Source organism: Festucalex cinctus, chromosome 21 (assembly GCF_051991245.1).
Source record: "Festucalex cinctus isolate MCC-2025b chromosome 21, RoL_Fcin_1.0, whole genome shotgun sequence".
Lineage (NCBI taxonomy): Eukaryota > Metazoa > Chordata > Actinopteri > Syngnathiformes > Syngnathidae > Festucalex > Festucalex cinctus.
The window spans coordinates 19,133,785-19,142,277 of NC_135431.1; the positions used below are offsets into that span (position 1 = coordinate 19,133,785).

Consider the following 8,493-nt stretch of genomic DNA (forward strand, 5'->3'; position numbering starts at 1 on the left):
TTCATTTCATCATTATAAATATATTACTTTTACCTCAAAAACTTTAAACAATTTTAAAAAGTAAAACAAAACAATCTGGTCGCTACGCATTATGGGTACTGTAGTATTTCAAAACTACTGTTACCCCGCACCTTGTATCTACGATAACAATAACCGGCGGCGCTTTATTTCATTATATGAATCTCTTTAATAATAATAAATATCAACCGCTTACCGCTCGTTGTCGCGTATCTGCCAATATTTATCCTGGCGCGGCCAGAAACGATGGGTTTAGGAGCGGCCTCCCTCACGTTAACGTCGCGGACGGTGACTCCGGTTCCGGAAACAGACCCCGCTTTTTCTTCTTCTCTTCCGTCAGCGATCGACCGTGAGTCCTCGTCAGCCAAAACAGCGACCTCTGCCGTTGGATTGCCCCAGAGTATAGGATACGACTGTAATTTTTCCGGCAAGGCCGAATTTTCGGTCTCTGTTATATATTCTAAAAAATAAAAACAAGTTATACGTTAAAATTAAATATAGTAAAGATGTTTTAGACTAAACGCAGATTCTTACCGTAATCCTCGTGTGTAAAATCCTCATCGCTAAAGTCGAACTGTTGAGGACCTTATAAAACAATTTCCTATATTAAAAGTTAAGAAGAATATTACAAATAATTAAAATGTGGTAAACTCACGAGCATCATAAACTTCCGCGGTCGTTGTAATAGTATCTGTAAAATACAAAATATAGTTTTATAATATCTGCATATCCACATTCGTACATTAGAAATATAGTTTTATATCATCTACACATTTAAAACAATAATAATAATAAAAAAGATCATTACCTTTCACCATCTTAAACGCCGGTTTTGTTTTTCAGAGACCCAAAAGAAGAACTTCTTAGGAAATCCGATAGAAAGAACTGATAAAAGGCTATGGGGGATACGCGATATTTATGGAAGGCACAATGAGTAGCCCCTCCCTCCATCCCTCCCTTAATCAAATGCAGTAACATCCTTTGACCATTAGATGGCGCCGTTCACCATGGGAGAGACGGTCACCCCTCTCCGCCATCCCTTTTAGCTTTTGTAACAATATCAGACGTCTTCAAACGACGAACGTGCAGGCAGTTCAAAATTGTCTAAATAACGACCTATACGCACGAATAATCGTTTTATTTTTTCGTATGTATTTCCCCCCTCCCACCTACTTCAGTTAGAAACCAACCCCGCTACAATACCCTTTTTTTTTTTTTTTTTTAAAGAAAAACCCGTCAAAGGAGGTGAGGAGTTTTGCCATAACCGCAGTAAAACACAGGTAAGTTTCTTTTATTTATTTAAAAAAAAAACATGAGGCAAAAGGATTACATTTTTAATGCAAACCCCGCTACAATGTCCTTTATTTTTTTTAAAAGAAACCCCCTCAAAGGAGACGAGACTTCACATCCGGAAACACCGGTAAGATTCTTTTATTTATTTTAAAAAACATGAAGCAAATGGATTACATTTTTTAATATTCACAACACTTTCGTTCGAATAAGAGAGCCTCACACTATTTTACATGCACGCACACACACACACACACACACACACACACGCGATAGCAGAGGGTGGGGGGCACTTCCTGTGACACGACGTGAGGGAGAGCTGTCAGTTTGACGAAAACTTTTTGACAAGACGATAACGACTAACCACGATTTTGATTAGCAGATGGGGGACTATCTAGATTATAGCGCCTACTTCCTCTTTTCATAACGAATACTAACCACACTTTCGGTTTGAGCCGAGTTTTGCCATAACCGCAGGAAAACACGACCTTATCTGTCAGAAACACACAGTAACCGTACACGGGGAGGGCGGGGTGGGGGAGGCGGGGAGGGGAGGAGGTGGTGGATAGGGTGGAGGGCTGGGGGGATAGGGGAGTGGAGGGGTGGGGGGAGAGGGGAGGGGGGAGGTGGTGGATAGGGGGTGGAGGGCTGGGGGGAGAGGGGGCTGGGATTAATTCAAAATAATGTCTTCTGATTGGTCGGGGGGGTGGGGCACCTGTAAAATTTTTACAGGTGCTGTCCCCGGCTTCTGATTGGTTGAGAAGGCGGAAGGGGGCGGGGATTAATTCAAAATATCGGCTTTATTGGTCGGGGGGCGGGGCACCTGTCAAATTTTGGTGCTTCTGACTGGTTAGGGGGCGGGAAGTGGGTGGGGATTAATTCAAAATAACTTCTGATTGGTTGAGAAGGTGGAAGGGGGCGGGGCTTAATTAAAAATAACGGCTTCTGATTGGATGGGGGCGGGGCTTAATTCAAAATAACGGCTTCTGATTGGTCATCCATCAAATTTTGACAACTGCTGTCCTGTTATCTTTTTTTATGGCTGTTTTTTAAGACATTTTAGGCCTAAAAATTTAACTTTCTGAATTTTAGACTTTTTTTTACTTTTTAAGACCCCGCGGGAACCCTGTGTTTTGTTTGCTGCTGCTGTTGCAGTTAAATTACTACTCAATATTTTTGTTATTTGATTGTTATTTTGATTGTTGTTGGTTGAAGTTTTAATTTTGTTGCTTGTTTATTATTTGGAGCCTTCTTAATGTTCAATAAAATGAGTAAAAATCCTTTTCCTTGCTTGATAATTGTTGCTATTTGCAGTCAGTAGAGTGCAATATTTAGTTCAGCATGTCATTTATCAAAATCTATGGTAAATTTGTCGTAAATATTTGAAAGAAAAGCTAAAGTTAAAAGAGCCGTTTGAGAGCCGTAAAGAGCCGGCTCATTTCACTGAGCCGATCCAAGGGAACCGGATCACTGAAAAGAGCCGAAAATCCCATCACTACTACTGAATGAGTTGGCCAGTTTCATCTGGCTTTCGGTTGGACACAAATCTTTGCAGTGGCGAGCGGTCCTAATAAGCTATTAATGCGGTGCATGCCCAAGGCCTTCAGCCCTTCAATAAAATCATTGCCATAATTATTGTTTTACAATACCGTAGTTGTACTGCTTTGGTCTTAAATTCCTGTGTAATTTGTCCTGTTTTCATTGCGGAGATGTGGAAAGCTGGCAGCGGAGAGTTTTTTTTTTTTTTTTTTTTTTTGGAAAGCCGACAGCGGATAGTTGGCACGCACGAACCATCGTGATAAACAGGTCTCTCGCGAGAGGAAGCTCCGCTTTGTAAACCGGAAGGCAAACAGCTTCCGCACATGCGCAATGAGAAATAAAGTTGTGTTAGTCCGAGAGGTTGTTTCTGTACGTGCGCTTTTGAATAGAAAAAAGGCTGACAGTCTAGCTGCATGCCTGACAACGCGCATGCGTATAATTAGCTTACTTGGCAACAGTCAGTGGCTTTGCGTCCCGGAGACAGAGGGCCGGCAAATGCCAGAGAATATCATTTCAAGTGGTCGTCCTACTGGAGTAATCATCACGAAAACAGGGAAGAATTTCTTCCCTCACTTTCAAGAAAGGACGTACGAGAAACATCAGTGGCTAGTTGCAGCAGCGTTGCCAGGTGGGAAATATAGGATTATCATACCATAGAGTCAAAATGATCGTATTTTGATGGAAATGATCATACACCCATCATAACCAAAATACACTGATTCGCCAGTCAAATATGGTCGTTCTTGTGTTTAAAAGTGCTCGCCGCTCACAGGCACTCAGGGCTTCGTTGCGTATTAACGTCACTGATCTGTATATATTACTGGATAGCCAGCCAAGACATTTGAAGCTGCGAGGCCGGCATATTACTACACCCAAGAAAGAAACGTTCCTCAGTATACGATCCTACACATTTACAGTACATTTGAGACAGTCTAAAAAATTGTTAAACGTAAACAAGAGGACTTCAGACATTTTACAAGTTGCCTTCCATACATATGCTGAATGATGTTTACAGGTTGTATTGAAGAATTAGAACTGTAATTCAAAAGATGCCTCTGCCAGATCTAAGATTGGGGACTCAGGAACCAAATCAAAACTAATAAAAGAAAAAGGAGTTTTCAACGCAACACATTTTTTTTTAAACCATTCATTCAGCCAACAGCTCGGTGTTGCAACAAGGGAAAAGGCTTACTGTCTAAGCCCGCAACAGGATTCATCCAACCGGCAAAGTGGGCCTGGATTTCCCATTCTTTTCTGTAAGTCTGTGGACAATGCTGCTTATTTCTCTTTCTTGTCTCTTGTCCCTCCTCACTATCACCTTCAATGGAATTAATTTTGCTCCGGTTTATCTCTCCTCTGTCTTCTGCTTTTGGCTCTCATTCACTTTGTATTGGTGGTTTGAGTACTGCGCGATTTCCTGTCTGGGAGTGTCTCCTGGGGTGGGCACTTACCATTCAGCCAATCAATACATGGACGTCACTCGTTTCTCACGCTCAGTAAAGCGCGATTTGGCTGGTATTGTGTCAAATGATAACAGATACCTACAGAGTTCGCAAAAACAAAAACAAAAAAAACTGGCAGTTTCAGTTTCGCCGGCAATAATATGAAATGGTCAAATTATCGTAGATTTGCCATTTTTTAGGATTATTGATTGTACAGAGGGTCAAATTCATACAAATATGATAATTATCGTACACCCAGCAACACTGAGTTGCAGTTACAGGTGAGCAAACTTTATTGTTGGTTGAAGCCTCTTGCGGCTCTTATGCGATGTCATTTTTTCCCTTCTCCCGGGTTAAGCCCACATCATGGGCACGAGCCAGTTCCGAATACTGTAAATTCCAACGAATTGGCAAATTGTAATTTTGTGATTTCACGCACCACGGAGCTGGTTACATTACAGTGTGTGTGTATCAACCTGTGTCAGTCCTGAATATTTCCGCTTTAATTTTATACCTACACAGAGGTATAAAATAATATTTAATATTAAAATGAATAATAAAAATACTCCCTTTCGGGTGCTCGCATATGTGACACTTAAGACTTGGCTTTGAATATATCCCAAGATGCATTTCGTACTTCAAGGAACGAATGGCAGCGGAGGAGCATCGCATTTGCTCTTCTTCTTTCATTTCCGACAGACTAGGCACGGCATGTTCATTCATTGCTGCCCCCCACCAGCTTCACATTTGTAAGTATTCCTCCCCTTTTATGAGCATAAAAAATAATAGATATTTAATGTATAAAGTACAACTTTATTAAATCTAGTCCTTTTTTACACAATTTAGTTTAACAACTGAAATGTACAATATTGTATATAAATATATTAATATATATTATTAAATATGATTTACTATATAGAGTTATACTCAACTCAACTTTATTTAGAAAGCGCTTTAAGAACAGGCGTTGCTGTATACAAAGTGCTGTACATAAACATCATTTTGCAGTAAACAAGAACAAAAACATTTTGAAGTGTGAATACAGGTTTGTTTGTTTGTTTTTTTGTTATTTACAAGTAAATACATTTTACATCGTGAACAAATAAGAAGTAGTGAATAAAGAGATAAATAAATACATAAATAAGTAGACTAAACATCAAACTCATACACACCACAAAACACCAAGAACAAGTCTCATGGTGCGCCAAAAGCCAAAGAATATAGATGTGTTTTAAGACGGGTAACGAGGGGGACTGCCTAATATTTAGCGGTAGGTCCTTCCAAAGGGAGGGACCGGCAACAGCAAAGGCTCGATCTCCTCGAAGCCTCCGCTTAACCCTTGGTACCTCCAATTGTGTCTGGTCTGCTGACCTGAGGCACCGGGCAGGTGTGTAGGGATGCAAGAGCTCGGCGAGATAAGGTGGGGAAAGACCATTGAGAGATTTGAAAACAAATACACATTCAAATATAATTTTTATCGAAAATTAGAACAAACCTACAACTCACATCTGTGTCTTTCCAGTACCTTTTTGCCAATATAATCCTAAATTAAATAAATCCCATGTATAATTTCAAATGATACTTTAATAAAACATTACTCGTAATTATATAACATCTAGTCATGTGGTACACAGTTGCGTCCAGGAACCAGGAAGCTTGCAGTCAGAACAACATCCGGGTATTCTGTATGTTCTTTGCTCGACCCTCATGGATTTTAGCGTACTTGCAATTGGAACAGTACTTGGGCCGTGACTGAAGTTTAAGGACGTAAGTACGGACAAGAATGGATATTGAGAAACGGCCTATGTCTCTCACCTGGCTTGGGAATGCCTTGAGATCCGAGGAGCTAGTTGAAGTGACAGGGGAAGTCTGGGCTTCCTTGCTAAAGCTGCAAACCCTGCGACCCGACCCCGGATAAGCAGTAGGTAATGGATGGATGGATATCCCGTTATATATGTATGTAGCAGAATATAAAAATATATATATATTGACTGTCACTGTGTTTTTAATATGGTTAGAAGTTGCTACTTGAGCCAACAATAAACCTAGATTAGGCCCGTGAGCCGCATATATAGGGATGTAACGATATCGTGATATTGCGATATTAAAGCCACAAACTGCCACCCACAATATATCACCGTGGTCATGTCACGATATTGAAAGCAGCACATCTGTTAACAAAGTCAGGTTAATTTCCATTTGTGCAGTTCTAGCACCCTCTGGTGGCTAGTTTTTTAGTGCAGTTTAATTTTCACAAGGCATGTTTTGGTCCTTCTATGCAAAAATCTAGGCTAATGGCAGTGCTTCTCAATTATTTTCTGTCACCCCCCCCCACGACCATAAGTAGTATAATTTCTCTATAAAATTGTTATAAGCACACCTCTGCATAACACTGTATCCGTATTAATGTATGAGAATAAAAAAAGAAAGAAATATGGACCAACTTACAACAAAGAATAGCTTTATTAACTGTAACAGAAAAGATTTAAAGTGCATCTGAAATTCAAAAATAAAATTAAATCTTTAATTAAACTATAAACATTTTTGAAAAAAAAAAAAAAAAACTTTAACCTGCGAAACAAAAATAAAACATTTTGTGCTGTTTTTTTTTTGTTTGTTTTTTGCTTTGTGCAAAGCGCTTATGCTCAGTGCAAACAAAACCCCTACACCACCGGGCGAATGCTCCCTGCGCACACTCTGCCAATAATGAGAGCGCCACTGCCCCCTAATGTAGTGGAGGTGCAATTGCACTTTATTCTAGGACAGTAAAAAAAAGAAATAAATAAAAAATAAAAAAGCATGTTCCCCGAGGTCAAACCCGCCCCTCTTCATGGAGCCTCGCGCACCCATGGAGCCTCGCGCACCCCTGGGGGGGCCCGCCCCACTATTTGAGAAGCACTAGCTAATGGTCAGATGAAGGGGCACGTAATTGCTTGTGAACAGAGTCAATATATGGAGGAACTCAATGTGCTTGCATTAGCAAGTAAGTGCCTCAATATTAAGTGTTATTAAAGATTGTAGGTTGTTTATATGCATTGCTGTAATGTACAAAAGCACAATATTGTGGTCTTTTTTTTCTTTACAATATTATGACCGTTTTTTTGTTGTTTTTTTTGTATCGCCAACCTCTCCACAATATTGCGATAATTATCGTATTGTGACCTTCATATCGTGATAATATCGTATCGTGATGATTGGATATCGTTACAGCCCTACGCGTAATGTGTTTGATTGATCTAGCAACTTCCTGGCGTGGCCGCAGTGCTCAAGACTGAAAGACGATTTTCAATGGTTTCCAGTTATGCGTCTTGCTGGACTACATAGGGGAAACACAGGGAAAAACACATCGAAGAGAAATCTGAAAAATAAGAATAAATCAAAACTGGTTGCTATTTTTATTCTTACTACACAGTAAAAGCATTCAATGCACAAAGAAACTTGAAATATATTTATTATTGAGCACAGTCAAGTCGAAAGACAGAAAGGGTTTTTCCATGTGAAACAATGCTGCATCTCTTGACGGAGTAATTACAGCCAAAGTGGGCACTCTTCCTTCGAGTGCAATGCATTAGCCCTTCAATAAATGATTTATAAATATGAAGCCCACTCGACTCTGCGATTACAGTGCAATGAACAAAAGCAGAGAGGTGAAGATGGAGAAGCACACCTTTCTGGCTATTCTCTCGGAAAGATTTTTTAAATGGAGGAAGATGGACATGTTAAGCTGTCTTATTTGACGGGGCTGAACATAGACCTGTAAATGTATTAGGGCAGGCTGCACTGTAGGGATTTCAACGGTGATGGAGTAAGTGGATTCTGTTGGCCGTAAAACACACACATCAGCCATCTCTAAGACAATACTTTTATCTCTTGACAACAAAAGTTCTTTTCCCACCTTTTCACGAGCCTTTTTGCTATTAAGTGCTACTATTTTTATCATGTTCCAACATGAAGTCTTTTCCCAAAATTTTTATCAGCTATGAATAGTCCATTTACTCCACATCAATTGTAAAAGTGCCATTAATCTTTAAAAAATCCACGTAACTATTTTTGGTTCTGGTATGAAAAGCCTTTAGTAAGCCATTAATAACAGGGAGAACATGTATTGGAAAACTGACTTTGCCATTGTTTGGATGCAAATAGGTTTCTGGAGTAGCCTACCTGCCTACCCTTCAAGGGGGGATTTATCCAACCTTTTTTTGTT

The 8,493-nt window shown here is 39.9% G+C and overlaps 1 long non-coding RNA gene across 1 annotated transcript in view; it reads right to left on the reverse strand.

Annotated features, from left to right (window-relative positions):
* The window catches only part of LOC144010843 (uncharacterized), a 6,153-nt gene extending 5,227 nt beyond the window's left edge, over positions 1-926 (reverse strand). The window contains exons 1-2 of the long non-coding RNA XR_013281365.1: positions 553-926; positions 215-478 (exon numbers count right to left, since the gene is read on the reverse strand). This is a non-coding gene — a long non-coding RNA (uncharacterized LOC144010843). The remainder of the gene's footprint in view (positions 1-214; positions 479-552) is intronic.
* Positions 927-8,493: the final 7,567 nt, after the last annotated feature.